Source organism: Protomyctophum parallelum, assembly GCF_964188405.1.
Source record: "Protomyctophum parallelum genome assembly, chromosome: 17".
Taxonomy (NCBI): domain Eukaryota; kingdom Metazoa; phylum Chordata; class Actinopteri; order Myctophiformes; family Myctophidae; genus Protomyctophum; species Protomyctophum parallelum.
In genome coordinates, this window is record NC_139719.1 from 2,596,722 (window position 1) to 2,620,733 (window position 24,012).

Sequence of the window (24,012 nt, forward strand, 5' to 3'; positions counted from 1 at the left end):
TATTGAATAAGTGGATATTAATGGAGTGTTACTGCAGCAGAGCCATTAAGAGGATTTTTTTTACATTCTTACATCATTTCAGTAACATAGAACAAGCTCTGGTGAAGAAACAACAAGAAAAACAGTTTTCCAAATCTATTGTTTTCAGTCTTCATAAATAGTACACAAGCCTTCACATCTTGTCTTTTACAAGTATACTACTGCACACCCTGTACCTTTTATATATTTATTTTATTAAGTTGCAATGTAAGTTCAATTAGACTTTAGAAGACAGTGGTGGGGTTTCTGTCCAGGACTGGTCAAGGCCTAACAGTAAATTAGTATATTGTCAAATCCTCAAAGTTTCGTAGCAAATTGTGCTCTGTTGTTCTCATTTAATCGCTTATCTATATTTACAGTGAAATCCCATTGTGTAATTTGTACGCCATGGGTCCATAGTGTAAGGCATTATTAATTCATGATCAGGATAAGTCATCATCCGTATAATAATTATATCCTAGATCCACCATTACATTGTTTTTAACAACAGAGACACAATAACAGCAACAACTGTATTTGTGTAAACCTGGACAACTTTAAGTCTTTAAGTCATTGTTCAGGTTGTGTTGCTCTGAGGGAATGAGGGGCACTGAATTAGTTTCAATAGGGTTGTGATGACTGCACTTTTATTCAATGTTTTTTCAAATGCTAAATAATGAACAAAACCCACATTTCTTCCCACCGGTTAAAATGTAAACAGCCTAAATGATGATGGCTGGTGATTCATTTACTGTAGACAATGCATTCAAATACAGAGATTAAACGTGTTAATGGTCACTGGTTGTCTGTCATTGGACAGATCACCTGTTAATGATCACATTATGGATGAACTGAGACCATTTTACACCTCTTTGATTCTGAGTTTCAAAAGAACTACAGAAATAGGTCCATCACACAGAACTTATTATTATTATCCTTTGTGAAATGTTAAAGGTGCTGTAACTTGTAACTATGTTTTGTTAAAATAGTTCTAGTAATCATTGTCATATTGTTTGTTCAGTAACAGAGATCTTCCCACTTCTCCATAGCCATTTCAACATAAGTATTATCCTTTCATAATGTGAAATGTGTTAATAATATAATTGATTATGAAGAGAAGAAGGCCCATGGGCTCTACAATTAAGAATTTATGACACAATATTTCGTTCACAGGTTTTAATTAAATTAATTGCTCACATGTGATTACCACATATATCACTATAAAATACATTAGGGCTATATACAAAAACATATGCTAATTTCTCTCTCTCTGTTGAAATGGTAACCAGAGAACTGGCCATTTGAGAAGATGATGAGTAGGAAAGAGAGAGAATACATCTTGTGATGTCAAAGTGCAATGTCAAATATAAGGAAAAAAAGACATAAATGTGTTAAATAGCTCTAGTAATCATTGTTATATTGTTTGTTCAGTAACAGAGATCTTGACGCACAGACTAACTCTGATTGATTGACATTTGTATTCACAGTTTGTAGAATGGGTACAATGGCCTACATTTCAACAAAGGTACAAGTCCCAAGAAACATGTATTATTAATTAATTATCAGGATAAGTCATGCATGGTTACATTGTTATTAACAACAGGGACACAATAACAGCAACAACTGTATTTGTGTAAACCTGGACATCTTTAAGTCATTGTTCAGGTTGTGTTGCTCTGAGGGAATGAGGAGCACTCAGGTGTGTGGAATTAGTTTCAATAGGGTTGTTGTGACTCACTTTTATTCAATGTTTTTTTTAAATGCTAAATAATGAACAAAACCCACATTCTTTCCACATGTTAAAATGTAAACTGACTAAATGATGATGGCTGGTGATTCATTCACTGTAGACAATGCATTCAAATGCAGAGATTAAACGTGTTAATGGTCACTGGTTGTCTGTCATTGGGCAGATCACCTGTTAATGATCACATTATGGATGAACTGAGACCATTTTACACCTCTTTGACTCTGATGAGTTTCAGCAGAGCTAGAGAAATAGGTCTATCACACAGAATTCAATATTACCCTTTGTGAAATATTAAAGGTGTTGTAAGGGATATGTGTTGTTAAAATAGCTCTAGTAATCATATAGATCATAATCATATTGTTTGTTCCGTAACAGAGGTCCTCCCATGTCTCCAGGCATTGAACTCATATAGGATACATACAGAATATAAGTGAAACTGTAAGGGAAACTGGAAGACATTGAACTAAAACACAAGATGATAAATCTTTGCAGGGTTCTCTCCTTTTAGGATGGAATTTGTAACCAACATGTACATTTATTTCTGTTTACCAAAGACTTTTTAATTTGTTTAACATAATGTGTCAATATAGACTATAGATCAAGCTTGTACATATTAATTATATACTAAGAGAAACAAAACAGGAAGAAAAAGGAACCTTTCGTAACGTAATAGCATTTTGAATATCCATCATATAACTAAACATATAGGCAGTTTGTTTTAGTGTTGAGTAACACAAACAATTGTATTCTATATTTTTATGAAGCACAAACAAACGATTGATTCAACATTTTATTCAGTTTGTATAATGGGTACAGTTCAACAAAAGTACAGGTCAATACAAAAAACCTGAAAAATAAACAAAAACAAATGTTTACATCAGAGACCATTTTAAATTCATCCGAACATTTAATGACATGACAAAAATCGTCTAAATATAAACTACAACTAATATGGGTAATCTGTAACATGGCAGAAGACAATAGCCTACATTTTGTCTAACTGGCTACACCTATACTGTTCCTTCCTAGTCATTTATCTGGAAACTATTGACTCAGTGAATGAGGAGTACTACAAATAACAGTCCGTTCAAATTGTATGTTACGTTTACTTGCAATTCATCTATACATGGAAACATTTGTTTAATCGCCATCCGATTAATCTATAGTATCAGCATACATGTAATGCGTTTAGCCTTAAACAATTCTTAAAACATACGGAGGATCTGAATTCAGGACATTTTCAGTGTCTCAAATTAGTTAAATTCTAACACAAGAGTCAACAGTTTAAATCTGCATGTTTAACCATTAACCTTGTGAAAGTCAGTTATTTGGGTTTCTCTCTAGTGTGAACTCTCTGGTGGGTTTTAAGGCTGTCTATTCTAGAGAAATGTTTCCCACAGTGATCACATCCATAGGGTTTCTCTCCAGTATGAATTCTCTGGTGTTTTTTAAGGTTGGATATTACAGAGAAGTGTTGTCCACACTGATCACATCCATATGGTTTCTCTCCAGTATGGACTCTCTGGTGTCTCTTCAGGTTGGACTTGTCAGAGAAGTGCTGCCCACACTGATCACATCGATAGGGTGTATCTCCAGTGTGAATTCTCTGGTGTGATTTAAGATTTCCCATTGTAGGGAAGTGTTGTCCACACTGATCACATCCATAGGGTTTCTCTCCAGTGTGAATTATCTGGTGTCTTTTAAGTTTAGACATTGTAGGGAAGCGTTTACCACACTGATCACAGCAGTGCCATTTTTGCTTAGCCAAACTTCTTTGTTCATTCACCTCTGGTAGAACATGGAAACCAGACTGATGATGCAACACTGAATTGGAAACAAAGGAAATGTTGTTTAGAGGCATCCCTGGACTTAAAATAGTGTTGATTATACAATAGTTTTATATTTTAGAAAATACATCAACTCAATGCTAAAATAAATCAAAATAAACAAATGACTAGATAAAAATACATCCTTATTGCATGCTGTATATCCATATAAACACAGTCAGTAACTTACAGAGGTGTTGATGATCATTGGGTCCTCCCTGTTGAGCAGAATCGTTTGAGCTGGCATTGAGAGAGTCCATATTCGCTTCAAGTCTGGAGTCCACAGTCAGATGAGATCAGAAAGTATTGATATCCTGGAGGAGTTGTGGAGAACTGACAACTACAAACTCTTCTTATACTAGAGAGTCTGAGGTGGAACCACTAACTGCTTGGTGTTGATTGGCCAATGAGTGGAACAATAGAATCATCAGCCACCAATCACAACCTAACAAACGGCTGCATGTCCTCCACCCCTCTCTGACTCCTCCCCCAGGTCATGCTCTATGCAACATTCTAGAAATATACTGCTAACTGTCAGATTAATTTGTAAGCTTCATATTTAATATATGAATCTATCTATATCTGTATCTGACCATCTGGATAATATATATGTACAGTCTAAAAATATTGAATAAGTGGATATTAATGAAGTGTTACTGCAGCAGAGCCATTAAGAGGATTTCTTTACATTATTTCAGTAAGAAACTGTTTTCCAAAACTATTGTTTTCAAAACACAAACTGCCACCCACCCCCTATAGTATTGCAAACAGTCTTCATAAATAGTACACAAGCCTTCACTTTTTGAGGGAATGAGGGGCACTGAATTAGTTTCAATAGGGTCGTGATGACTGCACTTTTATTCAATGTTTTTTCAAATGCTAAATGATGAACAAAACCCACATTTCTTCCCACCGGTTAAAATGTAACAGGCTAAATGATGATGGCTGATGCTTCATTCACTGTAGACAATACATTCAAACTGCACTCAAACTGCCACCCACCCCCATGATTGCACAGTCTTTATACATAGTACACAAGCCTTCACACCTTGTCTTTTACAAGTATATACAGCCCCCTGTACTTTTATTATTGCATGTGTTAAGTTGTAATGTAAGTTCAATTTGTTTCCACTTTAGTATAGAAGACAGTTTCTGTACAGGACTGGTCAAGGCCTAAGAACACTTTAGTATAGAAGACAGTTTCTGTACAGGACTGGTCAAGGCCTAAGAACAAATACATATATTGTAGAATCCTCAAAGTCTCCTATTGTGCTCTATTGTGACAACATTTGACTGAGGGACTGCTTTTTTAATAGAGATATTGGTTGTTCCGTTTGAACCACCAGTTTTGGCTTATAATGTCTTGTTGAGAAAACAGGCTTGAAAGGTTCTGTGGTCTCTATAGCATTACACCTATCTATATGCTTAAGCATTTATTTCATATTTACATGCCTGTGCTATTAACTCATTTTGGATAAATTCAGTAAATGTATTAATTCAGTTTTTCTCCTCTGGTGAAAAGCTGGAGGTTGCATGATGGCAGGCTCTCAGTCACATCTGGTCACAATTGGTTTCATTTTATTTCTTAACTGCATTTACAGTGAAATCTCTTAATGTAAATTGCTTAATGTAAATCGCTCTGGATTAAGAGCGTCTGCTAAATGCCTGGACAATTTTAAGTCTTTAAGTCATTGTTCAGGTTGTGTTGCTCCGAGGGAATGAGGGGCACTGAATTAGTTTCAATAGGGTTGTGATGACTGCACTTTTATTCAGTGTTTATTCAAATGCTAAATAATGAACATCTGATATTTGATTTATATTGTTTTCACTAATTGCACATTTTTTCACCTTTTTAAAATATTTGATTGATTGATTGAAATGTCTTAACAGATGTAGAATATGTACATTTCAAGGGCAGAAGGCTACAGGTCAATACACAATATGCTACGGGATAAAAACAGAAAAAAAAATAAGCTTGTGTTGTACAGTCTGTCCTTGTAGACCAACTACGTCTCTAAATGTTTTGATGAATTGAACAAGGTGGACCCTCTTGTAAACAAGTGTAATGCCTCAAACCTTTTTCAAGTAGCCAAAGGTGAATATGTTTAATGTGTAGGTTAAAAAACGAAGGAGTAGCCTATGAATGAATGATGAACTCCATACATTGTAGCATTTAATTCAATTCAATTCAATTCAAATGAGTTTTATTGGCGATGACGAAACATCAGATGCTTCATTCAGAAGACAGTAGCCTACATTTGGTCTAACTGGCTACACCCATACTGTTCTTTCCTAGTCATTTATCTGGAAACTATTGACTCAGTGAATGAGGAGTAGTACTACAAATAACAGTCCCTTCAAATTGTATGTTAAGTTTACTTGCAATTCATCTATACATGGAAACATTTGTTTAATCGCCATCTAATGAATCTAGTATCAGCATACATGTAATGCGTTTAAACAGTTGTTAAAACATACGGAGGATGTGAATTCATCTGTGTGCGGTCAGGACATTTTCAGTGTCTCAAATTAGTTAAATTCGAACACAAGAGTCAACAGTTTAAATCCAATGTGTACAACCTTGTGAAAGTCTAAATTATTTGAATTACTAAAAAGCTTTTCCACACACATCACCAATGTTCCCTCTAATTTTTTTTCGGTCTGAGCAAACACTCAAACCTCCTGAGCAGACATCAGCAACTACTGAGCAAACATACGTCACCTTGACACCAACTATCCAAACGTTAGATAATGCGAAGTGAGCGCCCCTCACTTCACACAGGTGTGATTTTTTTCTTTTTTCAAAATGGATTTTGGTATACGGGTGAATCAATGAATAGTTACATAAGGTTACGCAAGTTACAACATTTTTATTTTATATCAAGGTAGGCTAGCAATTTTAGAAATATTCAGTTATCAGTGGTTCTCAACCTTTTCAGGCTGTGACCCCCCAAAGTAATCATATTTGAACTGGGGATCCCCCACCCAGACAAGCAACAGAATGGTTCCACAGATAAATATTGTGAAAATAGCCAATCTACAAGCTCGTTGTGAACTTGTAGATCGGCTATTTTCACCAGTTTGACCAGTTTTTATAGCATGGTTTGCTGATTACTTTTGATGCAGTAATGGTATTTTTTTCTTTTAGAGCCTTTGAGGCATTATAAAAGTCTTAAAAGTCTTAAAAGTCCTTAAATTGTCACTTCACTGTCATCTGGGGTCCCACAGGTTGAGAACGACTGGTATATGAATATCCTACTCAATTGTGCATTACATGGGAGCATGCATGGGGGGCATGAGAAACCGTAAAAACTTTATTGGGACACACACACACACACACACACACACACACACACACACACACACACACACACACACACACACTAAGACCGAGTTTGTTGGTGTGTCGTCAACTCCTATAGTTTCTCAGATTGTCGAACGTCAGCAGCCCCTACTACGCCAGATATGAGCTATTATTATGTAGCTCTACATAGCAGAGGGATTGATTGATTGATTGATTGAAGAAAGCTGTATTAACAGATTGGATAATTACAGAGAGAGGTTCCATATGGGACTAGACAGCTAGAGATTAATGTTAACTTCCACATGTTGTTTCATTCACAAGTACACTGGACTGCGGAGGCTTGTTGTGCTGTAGTGATAACAACAACGTTAGCTAACCAGCTAATGCAAAGCTAACGTTATTCCCCCTCTCCTTGTTGCGCACAGCCACACTTCCATCCGTTCGCCTTTTAAATCTGAATGTCCCATCAACGCACGGGTCCAAAGCGCAACGCAATCTTATCTGGTTCTTGGGGTTTCACACACTGACTGCACTGCAGTGCTGCCTGCTCTTTACGTCTCCACCTAAGGTCCTCTACTCACCGCGCAGACGGCGCACTGGGCGCAGTATACACAGGAGGAGAGGAGAGCAAAGAGTCAGAAAAGGAGGGGAGGAGACCTGTCTGTCGCCTCGCCTCAGTGTGTAATCTAAATAAACTGAAGTAAATAGAAATAAAGTGTGGGCAAATGTCGACTCGGGATACGTATTATTACTGTAATGTAGATGATACTCTGGGGGAACACCTTTTTCTTTTAAAGAATTTTTTTTTTTACACCAGCGTCGGTGTCTGTGCGCGACAGATTTCAGTTGTGCGCGAGAGCATTTGGCCATGTGCGCGCGCGCGCACGGGCGCACGTTAGGGGGAACATTGCACATCACAATTATTTGGGTTTCTCTCCAGTGTGAACTCTCTGGTGTGTTTTAAGGTGTGCCATTAGAGAGAAGTGTTGTCCACACTGATCACATCCATAGGGTTTCTCTCCAGTATGAATTCTCTGGTGCGTTTTAAGGCTTGCCATTTTAGAGAAGTGTTGTCCACAATGAACACATCCATAGGGTTTCTCTCCAGTGTGAATTCTCTGGTGGCTTTTAAGGTTTGCCATTATAGAGAAGTGTTGTCCACACTGATCACATCCATATGGTTTCTCTCCAGTGTGAATTCTCTCGTGTCTTTTCAGGGTGGACTTGTCAGAGAATTGTTGTCCACACTGATCACATCCATAGGGTTTCTCTCCAGTGTGAATTTTCTGGTGGCTTTTAAGGTTGGAGATTTGAGAGAAATGTTTCCCACACTGATCACATCCATAGGGTTTATCTCCAGTGTGAATTTTCTGGTGGCTTTTAAGGTTTGCCATTAGAGAGAAGTGTTGTCCACACTGAACACATCCATATGGTTTCTCTCCAGTGTGAATTCTCTCGTGTCTTTTCAGGGTGGACTTGTCCGAGAATTGTTGTCCACACTGAACACATCCATATGGTTTCTCTCCAGTGTGAATTATTTGGTGTGTTTTAAGGCTGTCCATTCTAGAGAAGTGTTGTCCACACTGAACACATCCATATGGTTTATCTCCAGTGTGAATTCTCTGGTGTATTTTAAGGTTTGACATTATAGAGAAGTGTTTCCCACACTGATCACATCCATAGGGTTTCTCTCCAGTATGAATTCTCTGGTGTGTTTTAAGGTGTGCCATTAGAGAGAAGTGTTGTCCACACTGATCACATCCATATGGTTTCTCGCCAGTATGGACTCTCTGGTGGATTTTCAGGGTGGACTTGGCAGAGAAGTGTTGTCCACACTGATCACATCCATGGGGTTTCTCTCCAGTATGAATTCTCTGGTGTCTGGTAAGTTTGGACATTGTAGGGAAGCGTTTACCACACTGATCACAGCAGTGGTGTTTTTGCTTAGCCAAGCTTCTTTGTTCATTCACCTCTGGTAGAACAGGAAAACCAGACTGATGATGCAACACTGCATTTGAAACAATGGAAATGTCTTTTAGACTTGAGGACACTATTACTGGAATTAATATAACAAAAAACGTGATGCCTTCTTTTTAGACAAAAAATAAACAACAAATATGACTAGAATAAAAAAGCATCCTTATTCCATATAAACAGTAAAACACAGTAAGTAACTTACAGATGAGTTGGTGATCATTGGGTCCTCCCTGTTGAGCAGAATTGTTTGTGCTGTGGTCGAGAGAGTTCATCTTCAGCTGAAGTCTGGAGTCCACAGTCAGATGTGATCAGAAATGATTGATATCCTGGAGGAGTTGTGGAGAACTGACAGCTACACACTGTTCTTATACTAGAGAGCCTGAGGTGGAACCACTAACTGATTGGCCAACGAGGAGAACAATAGAATAATCAGCCACCAATTACAACGTAACAAACTGCTGCATGTGCTCCACCCCTCACTGACTCTATGCAACATTCTAGAATTAAACTGGTATTACTGTGATATTGCTTTGTAAGCTTCATATTTAATTAATCAAAACTATTTCCAGGTAGACCTGTTGCTATTGCAGCATAGCAACAGGTTTTAAAAGGGCTGGGCTACATTCATTCAGGGGATCCCCTAGCTTGCTGTAAGGTTGGTGTATCTGAGGACAAGAGTTGGTCACATGAACCTGTGCTTTCTATTGTTAAAGAGGATAAAATGTGGCATAGTATAGTAGTATAGTAGTATAGTAGTTTAGTAGTATAGTAGTATAGTAGGCATTGAGTTAGTATATTTATTATTATTCCCTCAAAAGCCCCCCCTGCTACACATTGATGTATGGACATAAGTACATCCTATAGACTATGTGAATGTGAGTAAAGTCAAAGCAGGAGTGAGCATAAATCTAAAAGAACCGACACTGTCAGAGTCAAAGCATAGAATATAGAAAACATGATTATCATAGTTCCAACAAGGTAATCGTGCTTTGCACAAATCAGGAAACAAATATAAAATCATAACTGAATAATGAATATTATTATTATAATTTATTCTCCAAATGCTAAACAATGAACAACCCCACATTATTCCCCCAGGTTTAAAGTAAACAGGCTAAATGATGATGGCTGATGCTGCATTCACTAGACAATGCATTCAAATGCAGAGATAAAACGTGTTAATGGTCACTGGTTGTTTGGCCTTGGACAGATCACTTGTTAATGATCACATTATGAACTGAGACCATTTTACACCTGATGAGGTGGGCCCTACCTTGGCAATTTTATGTGGGACCCACCTTTTTCCCATATGGGATAGATGTGGGATCCAAGTGGGCTTGCCTGTGGGATCCACATGGGCTAAGACTGTCCCATGTGGACATGTGGTCCATCTCTGACACTCTGGAGTTGCAGGACACAGACTTCCCTCACCGGGCCTCAACATTTATTTCCTGGTTAAACAACAACAGCAACAAAAATAGAATTACAATGAAACCACAAAAATTAGTCCAGTTTACTGGTGTGAGAAAATGTTGAATATGATGTTGTTATTATGTTATTGTAATAAATCAGGAAACAAATAACTGAAACAATATAAATAAAATAATAATAAAACATTACAGCGGAGAAGAGAAAGTAAGTCAAACTCAATCAAAGGAAACTGAACCGTCTTTAACTATGATTTAACATAAAGCAGAGTGTCAGCATACCTGCTGTTTTCTGGGAGTTTTTACATATGTGGTGCATAAAAACTGCTGGTTTATAATAAACCTTAAAAACATCAAAGGAGTAGTTCCTACCAAACACTCTCCATTGGGACTCCTACTGGAGACTGAGGTTCACAAACTATATGCTATGAATATGATGTAAATGCAATGAGTATCTGGATAATATATGTCTTAACAGTATTGAATAATATAAGTGGATATTAATTAATGCAGCAGAGTCAAAGAGGATTGCTCTACATTATTTCAGCAACATCAGAACCAAGTAGAACCAGCTCTGGTGAAGAAACAACTGCTCATACTGTGACAGCATCTTACAAAGAGAAACAGTTAGGCCTATTGGTTTTCCAAAACACTGCCACCCACCCCCTAAATGACTGCAAACAGTCTTCATAAATAGTACACAAGCCTTCATATCTTCTCTTTAACAGTATACTACCACATCCCCTGCACCTTTATTATTATTTTATTAAGGTGTGATGTATATTCAATTTGTACAGTTTCTGTACAAAACTGGTCAAGGCCTAACAACAAATTAGTATATTGTCAAATCATCTTAGTCTCATATATGTAATGTGTAGGCCTGCGTGCAGAACCAGTATTATTAATTAATGATCAGGATAAGTCAGTATAAATGATCATTATCTTTATAATAATAATCATATCCTCTATTCACGATTACATTGTTATTAACAACAGAGACACAATAACAAAAACAACTGTATTTGTGTAAACCTGGACAACTTTAAGTATTTAAGTCATTGTTCAGGTTGTGTTGCTCTGAGGGAATGAGGGGCACTCAGGTGTGTTTAATTAGTTTCAATAGGGTTGTGATGACTGCACTTTTATTCAATGTTTATTCAAATGCTAAATAATGAACAAAACTCACATTCTTCCCACATGTTAAAATGTAAACTAAACAGGCTAAATGATGATGGCTGATGATTCATTAACTATAGACAATGCATTCAAATGCAGACATTAAACGTGTTAATGGTCACTGGTTGTCTGTCATTGGGCAGATCACCTGTTAATGATCACATTATGGATGAACTGAGACCATTTTACACCTCTTTGACTCTGATGAGTTTCAGCAGAGCTACAGAAATAGGTCTATCACACATAACTCAATATTACCCTTTGTGAAATATTAAAGGGAAAGGGTAAGGGAAACTGGAAGACATTGAACTGAAACACAAGCTGATACATCTTTGCAGTGTTCTCTCCTTTTAGGATGGAATCTGTAACCCACATGTACATTTATTTCTGTTTACCAAAGAGATTGTGTGATGGGCAGACTCCTGGTACTGAACAAATACTGCATGTTTAAAGGGATGTTTCACTTTCAAACATGTTGGGGGATTTTAACATCTACTATTTTGAGTATCCATCATATAACTAAACATATAGGCAGTTTGTTTTAGTGTTGAGTAACACAAACAATAATTGTATTCTATATTTTTATGAAGCACAAACAAACAATTGATTCAACATTTTATTCAGTTTGTAGAATGGGTACAGCTCAACAAAAGTACAGGTCAATACAAAAAACCTGAAAAATAAACAAAACAAATGTTTACATCAGGGTCATCCATTTTCAATTCATCCGAACATTTAATGACATGTAACATGGCAGAAGACAGTAGCCGCATTTGGTCTAACTGGCTACACCTATACTGTTCTTTCCTAGTCATTTATCTGGAAACTATTGACTCAGTGAATGAGGAGTAGTACTACAAATACACAATATTTCTTTCACAGGTTTTTAATTTAAAATATAAAATACATTATGCCTATATACAAAAACGTGTGCTAATTAAGTGAGAATTGGCCATTTGAGAACATGATCGGAGTAGGAAAGAGTGCATACATCTTGTCAAAGTGCAATGTCAATTACAAAATGTAAAACAATAATAATGTAAATAAAAGGAGACAGAAATGCCTCATCTCCAAGTAGAGAAACATTTGCCGCAGAAATGAATAGCAGCATAATATAGAATCACAGTCTGTTGTGCAGGTGAGAGACAACACTTAGCAGCAGATAATATCACACATGTAAGTGTATACATAACGGATAGCATCTCTTAGCAGCACTGCAGCAGCAGTGTGTATAGTATATAGTCATATAGTAACAGTCAGTTATATTGCATGTGTTCTTAAATAATATACAGTATAACTACTAAGAGTACAGTGATCACAAATGGTCCTGTCCTGTGTCCTGTAAAGAGAAGAAGGCCCATGGGCTCTAACATTTAAGAATTTAACAACAGCAACAAAAATAGAATTACAATGAAACCACAACAATGTGTCCAGTTTACTGTTGTGAGAAAATGTTGAATATGATGTTATTATGTTATTGGTAAATCAGGAAACAGGTTGTGATGACTGCACTTTTATTCAATGTTTATTCAAATGCTAAATAATGAACAACCCACATTTCTTCCCACCGGTTAGTAAACAGGCTAAATGATGATGGCTGATGCTTCATTCACTGTAGACAATGCATTCAAATGCAGAGATTAAACGTGTTAATGGTCACTGGTTGTCTGTCATTGGACAGATCACCTGTTAATGATCACATTATGGATGAACTGAGACCATTTTACACCTGACATGTAACATGGCAGAAGACAGTAGCCTACATTTGGTCTAACTGGCTTCACCTATACTGTTCTTTCCTAGTCATTTATCTGGAAACTATTGACTCAGTGAATGAGGAGTAGTACTACAAATAACAGTCCCTTCAAATTGTATGTTAAGTTTACTTGCAATTCATCTATACGTGCAGACATTTTTTTAATCGCCATCCAATTAATCTAGTATCAGCATACATGTTTTAAAACAGTTTAAACAGTTTAGCCTTAAACAATTGTTAAAACATACGGAGGATGTGAATTCATATGTGTGCGGTCAGGACATTTTCAGTGGCTCAAATTTGTTAAATTCGAACACAAGAGTCAACAGTTTAAATCCAATGTGTACAATCTTGTGAAAGTCTAAATTATTTGAATTACTAAAAATATTTTCCACACAATTATTTGGGTTTCTCTCCTGTGTGAATTCTCTGGTGTTTGTTCAGGCTGGAATTCAAAGAGAAGTGTTTTCCACACTGATCACATCCATAGGGTTTCTCTCCAGTGTGAATTCTCTGGTGTTTTTTAAGGCTGGACGTTTGAGAGAAGTGTTGTCCACACTGTTCACATCCATAGGGTTTCTCTCCTGTGTGAATTCTCTGGTGTTTTTTAAGGTCGGACAACTGAGAGAAGTGTTGTCCACACTGATCACATCCATAGGGTTTCTCTCCTGTGTGAATTCTCTGGTGGCTTTTAAGGCTGGACATTTGAGAGAAGTGTTGTCCACACAGCTCACAACCATAGGGTTTCTCTCCAGTGTGAATTATCTGGTGTATTTTAAAGCTGGACTTGTCAGAGAAGTGCTGCCCACACTGATCACATCCATAGGGTCTATCTCCAGTGTGAATTCTCTGGTGTGTTTTAAGGTTGTCCATTCGAGAGAAGTGTTGTCCACACAGATCACAACCATAGGGTTTCTCTCCAGTATGAATTTTCTGGTGTGTTTTAAGACTGTCCATTCGAGAGAAGCGTTGTCCACACTGATCACATCCATAGGGTTTCTCTCCAGTATGAATTCTCTGGTGGCTTTTAAGGCTGGACATTTGAGAGAAATGTTGTCCACACTGATCACATCTATATGCTTTCTCACCAGTGTGAATCCTCTGGTGTGATTTAAGATTTCCCATTGTAGGGAAGTGTTGTCCACACTGATCACATCCATAGGGTTTCTCTCCAGTGTGAATTCTCTGGTGTGTTTTAAGTTTAGACATTGTAGGGAAGCGTTTACCACACTGATCACAGCAGTGGCATTTTTGCTTAGCCAAGCTTCTTTGTTCATTCACCTCTGGTAGAACATGGAAACCAGATTGATGATGCAACACTGAATTGGAAACAAAGACAAAGGAAATGTTGTTTAGAGGCATCCCTGGACTTAAAATAGTGTGAAGTTAATATACCCACTTATCAATTTAGCAAGGGCACTTCAGCCATGGCAATTTTAACGTGCCGGTCCGGGGATTCGAACTGGCGACCTTCCGGTATCAATACAGCTCTGATAAAAATCTTGACTTTAAACATGTATTAAAAACAAGCCTTCACATCTTGTCTTTTACAAGTATATATCGCGCCCACTGTAGTTTTATTATTGTATGTGTTAGGTTCAATTTGTTTCCACTTTAGTATAGAAGGCTGGTCTGGTTTCTGTACAGGACTGGTCAAGGCCTAACAGCAAATAAGTATATTGTCAAATCAAAGTCTCATATCCTATTGTGCTCTATTGGTTTCATTGTATTTCTAATCTATATTATTTACATTGTGTAATGTGTAGGCCTGTGTGCAGAAACATGTGTCCATAGTGTAAGGTATTATTAATAAATGATCAGGATAAGTCAAGATAAATCAGGATAAGTCATTATCCTTATACAATGATATCCTATATTCATGATTTGTTTGTCATATAAATCATAGTGAAACTGGAAGGGATTGAATGAAAATACATTGAACTAAAACATAAGCTGAAACATCTTTGCAGGGTTCTCTCTAAATAGGTAAAATGATAAGATAGATAATGAACAAACCCCATATTAAACAGGCTAAATGATGATGGCTGATGCTTCGTTCACTAGACAAGCATTCAAATGAAGTCTGGCATTGGACAGATCACCTGTTAATGATTCATCACATTATGCATGAACTGAGACCATTTTACACCTCTTTGACAGAACAACAGAACTACAGAAATAGGTCCATCACACAGAACCTATTATTATTATCCTTTGTGACATGTTAAGGGATATGCTTTGTTAAAATAGCTCTAGTAATCATTGCCATATTGTTTGTTCAGTAACAGAGGTCTTCCCACGTCTCCATACCCATTTCACCAACATAATTATTACTCTTTCATAATGTGTTAATAATAAAATTGACCAGTAATATGAAGAGAAGAAGGCCCATGGGCTCTACAAGAACTTATGACACAATATTCCGTTCACAGGTTTAAAAATGTGCTTACCACATATATCACTATAAAATACTATATACAAAAACGTGTGCTAATTCCTCTCTCTCAGTGGGAATGGAGACCAATCTGAAATGGTAACCAGATACATACGCCTTTCATATATTTGTCCAATGGCTGTAGCCATAATATATAAGATCATGTGTGCAATGTTAAAGGGGCTGTAACTTGTAACATGGTTTATGTTTTGTTAAAATAGCTCTAGTAATCATTGTTATATTGTTTGTTCAGTAACAGAGATCTTCCCATGTCTCCATACCCATTTCAGTAACATAAGTGTTATCCTTTCATAATGTGAAATGTGTCAATAATATAATTGACTAGTACTGTGAAGAGAAGAAGGCCCATGGGCTCTACAATTTAATAATTTATGACACAATATTTTGTCCACAGGTTTTAATTTAAAAACTGCTCACATGTGCTTACCACATATATCACTATAAAATACATTAGGCCTATATACAAAAATGTGTGCTAATTAAGTGAGAATTGGCCATTTGAGAACAAGTTCAATTTGTTTCCACTTTAGTATAGAACAGTGGTTCTCAACCTTTTTACACCAAGTACCACCTCAGATTTTTTCTATCACTCCAAGTACCACCACCGCCAAACGTGCACGCTCGTGCTATTAGTGGTTATTGATGCTTTTTGGCTGGTTTATGATGGATTTCGGGTACCTACCTACTGTTATCAAAATGATAATGACAATATGACCACCATTATAACTTATGTGAAAATATATACATATATGCACAGTTCACACAGGAGAAAAAAATATTCCTAATAAGAAATTAAGAATATTTATTTATTTTTCACAGACGTCAGCCAAAATCATGCTGTACAAAACAGGCACTTTAACTACTTTACAATGAGGAGCCATACAGGCATCCCCAGGTTTTTTGAATGAAGTGTTTAATGAAGTGTTACTGCAGCAGAGCCATTAAGAGGATTTCTTTACATTATTTCAGTAACATGGAACATGAACCCTGTACCTTTTATATATTTTTTATTTTATTAAGTTGCAATGTAAGTCCAATTAGTTTCAATTAGACTTTAGAAGACAGTGGTGGGGTTTCTGTACAGGACTGGTCAAGGCCTAACAGCAAATTAGTATATTGTCAAATCCATAACAAATTGTGCTCTATTCTTCTCATTTAATCGCTTATCTATTTTTACAGTGAAATCCCATTGTGTAATGTGTAGGCCATGTGTCCATAGTGTAAGGCATTATTAATTAATGATCAGGATAAGTCATCATCCGTATAATAATTATATCCTATATCCACCATTACATTGTTTTTAACAACAGAGACACAATAACAGCAACAACTGAATTTGTGTAAACCTGGTATTTAAGTCATTGTTCAGGTTGTGTTGCTCTGAGGGAATGAGGGGCACTGAATTAGTTTCAATAGGGTTGTGATGACTTTTATTCAATGTTTTTGCAAATGCTAAATAATGGACAAACCCACTTTTCTTCCCACCGGTTAAAATGTAAACAGGCTAAATGATGATGGCTGATGATTCATTCACTGTAGACAATGCATTCAAATGCAGAGATTAAACGTGTTAATGGTCACTGGTTGTCTGTCATTGGACAGATCACCTGTTAATGATCACATTATGGATGAACTGAGACCATTTTACACCTCTTTGACTCTGAGTTTCAACAGAACTACAGAAATAAGTATATCACACAGAACTTATTATTGTTATCCTTTGTGAAATGTTAAAGGTGCTGTAACTTGTAACTATGTTTTATGTTTTGTTAAAATAGCTCTAGTAATCATTGCCATATTGTTTGTTCAGTAACAGAGATCTTCCCACGTCTCCATACCCATTTCAGTAACATAAGTATTATCCTTTCATAATGTGACATTTGTTCATAATATAATTGACCAGTAATGTGAAGAGAAGAAGGCCCATGGGCTCTACAGTATAATAACTTATAACACAATATTTCTTTCACAGGTTTTTAATTAAAAAAACTGCTCACATGTGCTTACCACATATATCACTTTAAAATACATTAGACCTATATACAAAAACGTGTGCTAATTAAGTGAGAATTGGCCATTTGAGAACATGATCGTAGTACGATAGAGAGTGCATACATCTTGCGATGTCAAAGTGCAATGTCAAATACAAAATGTAAAACAATAATAATGTAAACTGTGAATCAACTGTCAGAATGGATTAAACCTTAATAACAATGTTTACAAATGCAAACATGTGGGCATTGGTAGGGGTTCAATGCCTTGCTCAAGGGCACTTCAGCCATGGCAATTTTAACGTGCCGGTCCGGAGATTCGAACTGGCGACCTTCCGGTATCAATACAGCTCTGATAAAAATCTTGACTTTAAACATGTATTAAAAACAAGCCTTCACATCTTGTCTTTTACAAGTATATATCGCGCCCACTGTAGTTTTATTATTGTATGTGTTAGGTTCAATTTGTTTCCACTTTAGTATAGAAGGCTGGTCTGGTTTCTGTACAGGACTGGTCAAGGCCTAACAGCAAATAAGTATATTGTCAAATCAAAGTCTCATATCCTATTGTGCTCTATTGGTTTCATTGTATTTCTAATCTATATTATTTACATTGTGTAATGTGTAGGCCTGTGTGCAGAAACATGTGTCCATAGTGTAAGGTATTATTAATAAATGATCAGGATAAGTCAAGATAAATCAGGATAAGTCATTATCCTTATACAATGATATCCTATATTCATGATTTGTTTGTCATATAAATCATAGTGAAACTGGAAGGGATTGAATGAAAATACATTGAACTAAAACATAAGCTGAAACATCTTTGCAGGGTTCTCTCTAAATAGGTAAAATGATAAGATAGATAATGAACAAACCCCATATTAAACAGGCTAAATGATGATGGCTGATGCTTCGTTCACTAGACAAGCATTCAAATGAAGTCTGGCATTGGACAGATCACCTGTTAATGATTCATCACATTATGCATGAACTGAGACCATTTTACACCTCTTTGACAGAACAACAGAACTACAGAAATAGGTCCATCACACAGAACCTATTATTATTATCCTTTGTGACATGTTAAGGGATATGCTTTGTTAAAATAGCTCTAGTAATCATTGCCATATTGTTTGTTCAGTAACAGAGGTCTTCCCACGTCTCCATACCCATTTCACCAACATAATTATTACTCTTTCATAATGTGTTAATAATAAAATTGACCAGTAATATGAAGAGAAGAAGGCCCATGGGCTCTACAAGAACTTATGACACAATATTCCGTTCACAGGTTTAAAAATGTGCTTACCACATATATCACTATAAAATACTATATACAAAAACGTGTGCTAATTCCTCTCTCTCAGTGGGAATGGAGACCAATCTGAAATGGTAACCAGATACATACGCCTTTCATATATTTGTCCAATGGCTGTAGTCATAATATATAAGATCATGTGTGCAATGTTAAAGGGGCTGTAACTTGTAACATGGTTTATGTTTTGTTAAAATAGCTCTAGTAATCATTGTTATATTGTTTGTTCAGTAACAGAGATCTTCCCATGTCTCCATACCCATTTCAGTAACATAAGTGTTATCCTTTCATAATGTGAAATGTGTCAATAATATAATTGACTAGTACTGTGAAGAGAAGAAGGCCCATGGGCTCTACAATTTAATAATTTATGACACAATATTTTGTCCACAGGTTTTAATTTAAAAACTGCTCACATGTGCTTACCACATATATCACTATAAAATACATTAGGCCTATATACAAAAATGTGTGCTAATTAAGTGAGAATTGGCCATAGCATAGCAAAATGGATCCCCACCTCAACTACGAGGCCCACATCAAACACCTCTGCAAAACATCATTTTTCCATCTCAAAAACATCGCCAAACTCCGTCCCACCCTCACTCTACCCGATGCTGAAAAGTTGGTCCACGCCTTTGTCTCCTCCAGGTTGGACTACTGCAACGCACTTCTCATCAGGATCCCTAGCAAGAGCCTTCAAAGGCTCCAATACATTCAGAACAGCGCTGCTAGGGTCCTGATGAGAGTGCGTAAACACGAGCACATCACACCCATCCTCCGCTCACTCCACTGGCTCCCCATCTCATTCCGGACTGAATACAAGATTTCCCTGCTAACCCACCAGTGCATTCACGGCAACGCCCCCCCCTACCTCAAGGAACTTGTCACCCTTCAATCCTCAACCCGCTCCCTCCGCTCCTCAAACACCAACCTCCTCAAACCCACAAAGACCAACCTACGCACCATGGGTGACCGGGCTTTCTGCTCGGTCGCCCCCGAACTGTGGAATGCTCTCCCCGCCCACCTGAGAGCCCCACAGTCGGTAGACACTTTTAAGAGAGGACTCAAAACTTTCCTTTTTACCAAAGCATTTTTTTAGCCTTGCCCTTAAGTTTTAATGTTACTGTTATTTTAGATGTTTTTAATGGTATGTTGTTTCTTTTGCTTTTATTCACTCTGTAGCACTTTGAGATTCTTACGAATGTAAAGTGCGTTATAAATAAAATCCATTATTATTATTATTATTAGGCTATACACATTAATTCTGAATACAGGTTTTGAAACTCATTTGCCCCAATACAGCAGCTGTGTGTTTTTATGGATCTATCAATTCACATCATTTTAATATTAAGGACCCAGCCATTTGTATCTCTGGGACCCCAAATTACTATTTTCTATTTGTTTATATTGTAAAATCAATGTCAATTTAACTCTTAGTGTACAAATGGAACCTATCATTTGGCTGGGAGTGGGGACCCCTGATCCCACTTTAAAAACCGTGTAGCCTACTGTCCTACACAGCACTGTGTCTGTCCGTGACAATGTAACTATAGTGATGTCTGTTCTATTTAAGCATTGGTTGGCAGTTAGCACTTAAGCAGTTATTAGCATCATAGCATGGTCTGTCACATAAGTATTGACAAACAGCGGTCATATTTGTCAAACAAAACTGTTGGGGACTGTGGGGAGATATAATTTTAAGAACATGAGCATGTCGTCATGCTCAGCTGTCAGCTTGTTGCGCTGTTCCGTCTCTCTCGTCTACTAAGATGTTGATGTTAATCAATGCTAAAGATTAGCTTGCATGGAGCTAAGGCTGAAACTTTGCTGCTGTAGTTGCCACGGTGGCAAATCCATCCCTTTATTTTTTTGCACTCGGCTGTCTTTTTCGTTTTATAATATATAATACTCCCATTGCGAGCGGCTGTCAGTGCTGCTTTCTGAGCAGCAGTGCTGGCTAGTGGTTAGCCTAGCAGCCTGCACAGTCTGCTACTGTCCATATGACTGTGTCTGTAGCAGTCTATGAACACTGCTGGAGGAATAATGGCCTGGAGTGGAGTACTGGAATGGACTGGAGTGGAGTGCTTGCAGTGCTTGGGATCGGTCATTTTCGCTGTAGTCCGATCCGATCCAGATCACGTTTTTTGGCTGATATCGACCTGATATCCGATCTGTGGATCAGATCACGGCATCCCTGATCTTTTGGGAAGATTTTCCGCGTACCACCTGGGGGGGGCTCAAGTACCACTGGTGGTACGCGTACCACAGGTTGAGAACCACTGGTATAGAAGACAGTTTATTCAGTTGGTCTTGTGACTTTAGATAGATATTGTAAATGACTTGCATGAAAAGGAGAGGTGGTGGAGTAAGCTTGTTTAGACAGTTTGAGGGTGCAATGGAGTTAAGAGGTTTTGTCCAATGCGTTTTTTTACTACTTTCCATTGTTTTATTTTATTAAGTTGAATTTGTTTCCACCTTACTATAGAAGACAGTGTGTGTTGTTGAGGGGAAAGGGGGAGGCAGGGAGGGAGGGGGGCGGTATCGGGCCCCCATTAGCCTACATGAAAGATGTTGTTGAATGTTGTTGAATGATGTTCTATTAGTTTAGGTTTTGTGTATTATTAGTAATGTGAGTTCAATTTGTTTCCACTTTAGTATAGAAGACAGTTTCTGTACAGGACTGGTCAAGGCCTAAGAACACTTTAGTATAGAAGACAGTTTCTGTACAGGACTGGTCAAGGCCTAAGGAAACTTCAGCGAATCGGATTTGACGCGTGTTACTGATAATATTAATTTGGATCCGTTGGGAGAGACAGAAGACCCCGGAGTATATGTGGTTAGGGTCCGTGACGCCTGGCTGGAAGCTACAGGGATGGAACGCTCAGGAATGGGTGAGCTGGAATGGGCGTGTGTTAGAGATAAGATTACACAGGGTCTGCCGTTGATAGTCCAACTAGTGATGGGGAAGGGTGCGACTCTGAGCACCATGAAGTGCAACAGGTATAGGCGAAGGCTGGTCTGGTTTCTTAGAAGATACCGTGGAAGGGTTGGTGAGATGCGGAGGACAGCTTGCGAAGAGTTGAGAGATGCGGAGTTGAGGGAGAGGCGGATCGATGAGGAACTTGTTGAAGCCAGGAGGGTAGTTGCGGAGGCGAAGCAGTGGTTACAGATCCTTCAACTTCATAGACCTGAGGATGGGCCCACCGGACGCCTAGGGGGACAGGGGTCCGGGCGGGGGAGTCGTAGGGACCACTGGGGGCAGAGGTTTGCTCTCTGATGGAGGGATGTGTAATGGTTGGCAGTGTGTCGTGGGTTAGTACTTCTGCCCATGTGATTGGCCAGGGACACATATGTATTGTGTGCGATTCATTATTTGACGTTTGTCTGTTTGTTTTGTTTAACCATTTTGTCAGGATTTGTAGTTGAGTAGTATAGGACTTTGTTTTGGTTAATTGATCTGGGGTGGGTGTAAAGGGACGCCCCGGCGTCTGGGAGAGAAATTATACTGTGCATTGACACATCAGCGCTGTTCTCTCCCTCCAGGGAGGACAGGGGGGTGCATTGACACCACTCCGAGGCCCCCTCCTGTCCCTAACTGATATCTGCACGTATACATGTTTCTCCTGACACTGTATTACATGTAGGAACATGACTTCTTTCTCTCTCTCTGTCTCATATATGCATAACACATGCACGTCTCTATCTTTTCTCTATCTCTACTCTTTCTCTACATGGGTAAGGTAACGCCAGCCGTCTGGTGAAGAGATGGTGTGATGTTTTCTCGTTTTTCTAGGCGTTTTTTTATATTTTTAGGGTTGCGGTAGACGTTGTATTATGATGTATTATTGTGCATGTTTGTTTTCTTGTTACATTGTTGTTTGGGGTTGTATTGTGTTTGTTTTGACCCCAGGGAGGTGGTATTTATTGTTTTTTATGTGTGTTTCATTTTTAATTTTTTCTCTGGTGTGGGTTGTTTGTTTTTGTCGGCTTGCGCCGTCGAAAACAGGGAGGAATGTAGAGTAATTCATGTGTACGTGCACACACATGCACGCACGCGCATAGACATACTCACACACACACACACACACATACTCACACATACACGCACACATACACATATGACACACTCACATAGGTGTGCAACAAGAGGTTTATACTTATATCACATATAGCCAACTTCACAAATTGTAGGTAATGAGTTGGTTGAACGGTAGATACCTTGAATAGCAGAACGGCCCATACTGGGGGACAATGTCCAGGGCTTGGGAAGAAATGTGATCCACTTGTTGATGGTTGGGTATAAGCAATCAGGGCCTTGGGCGGTGTCAGACCAGAACCAGATGTTTTCATTAAGGGGCTCCATCCATCACGCACACACACTACCTATACGTGCGTATCCACAGGACCGGTGAACAGGACAGGGCACGCGTGCACATACGCGCACGCCGAACCAATGTATACATTAGGTGTGCACACGTTTCCCTCCACTTACACACAGGGATGATGTCATGCCAAAGCGTAGATACCTTGCACAACATGTTTTGGGTGCTGTTGAAAGTCGTGGAGGGTTCTGATTGGACTGAGCTGCAGTCCTGGAGCGCACGTTTACACACACACACACAGCTAAGCACATATACTATTCCTGGAGAGTTGTAATTGGTCAAGGAGTTCCCCGAAAGTTTGGAGATGACATCAGGGCCTTATGTGTTGCGTTCTCATTGGCTCTCTGCCCAAACTGATGAGAACGTCCGTGCGTGCCATACACTTACTGTATAATAAGCATATAAAAGGTGGAGACAAAGGGATATTTTTTAGTGCTGTTGGAGATCTGCTAGAGGTACGGTGCTCACTATTCTAATTATGTAAACCTATATCTTTAATAAAGGACTATAAGTGACATGCCTCACTTGTCTCCATTCGTTCAACTGTGACTAAGTCGACGCTCCATATAAGGAGATATTATACACTACACATGATTAGAACATGCTTATCTGACAATTGGGGTCTAATA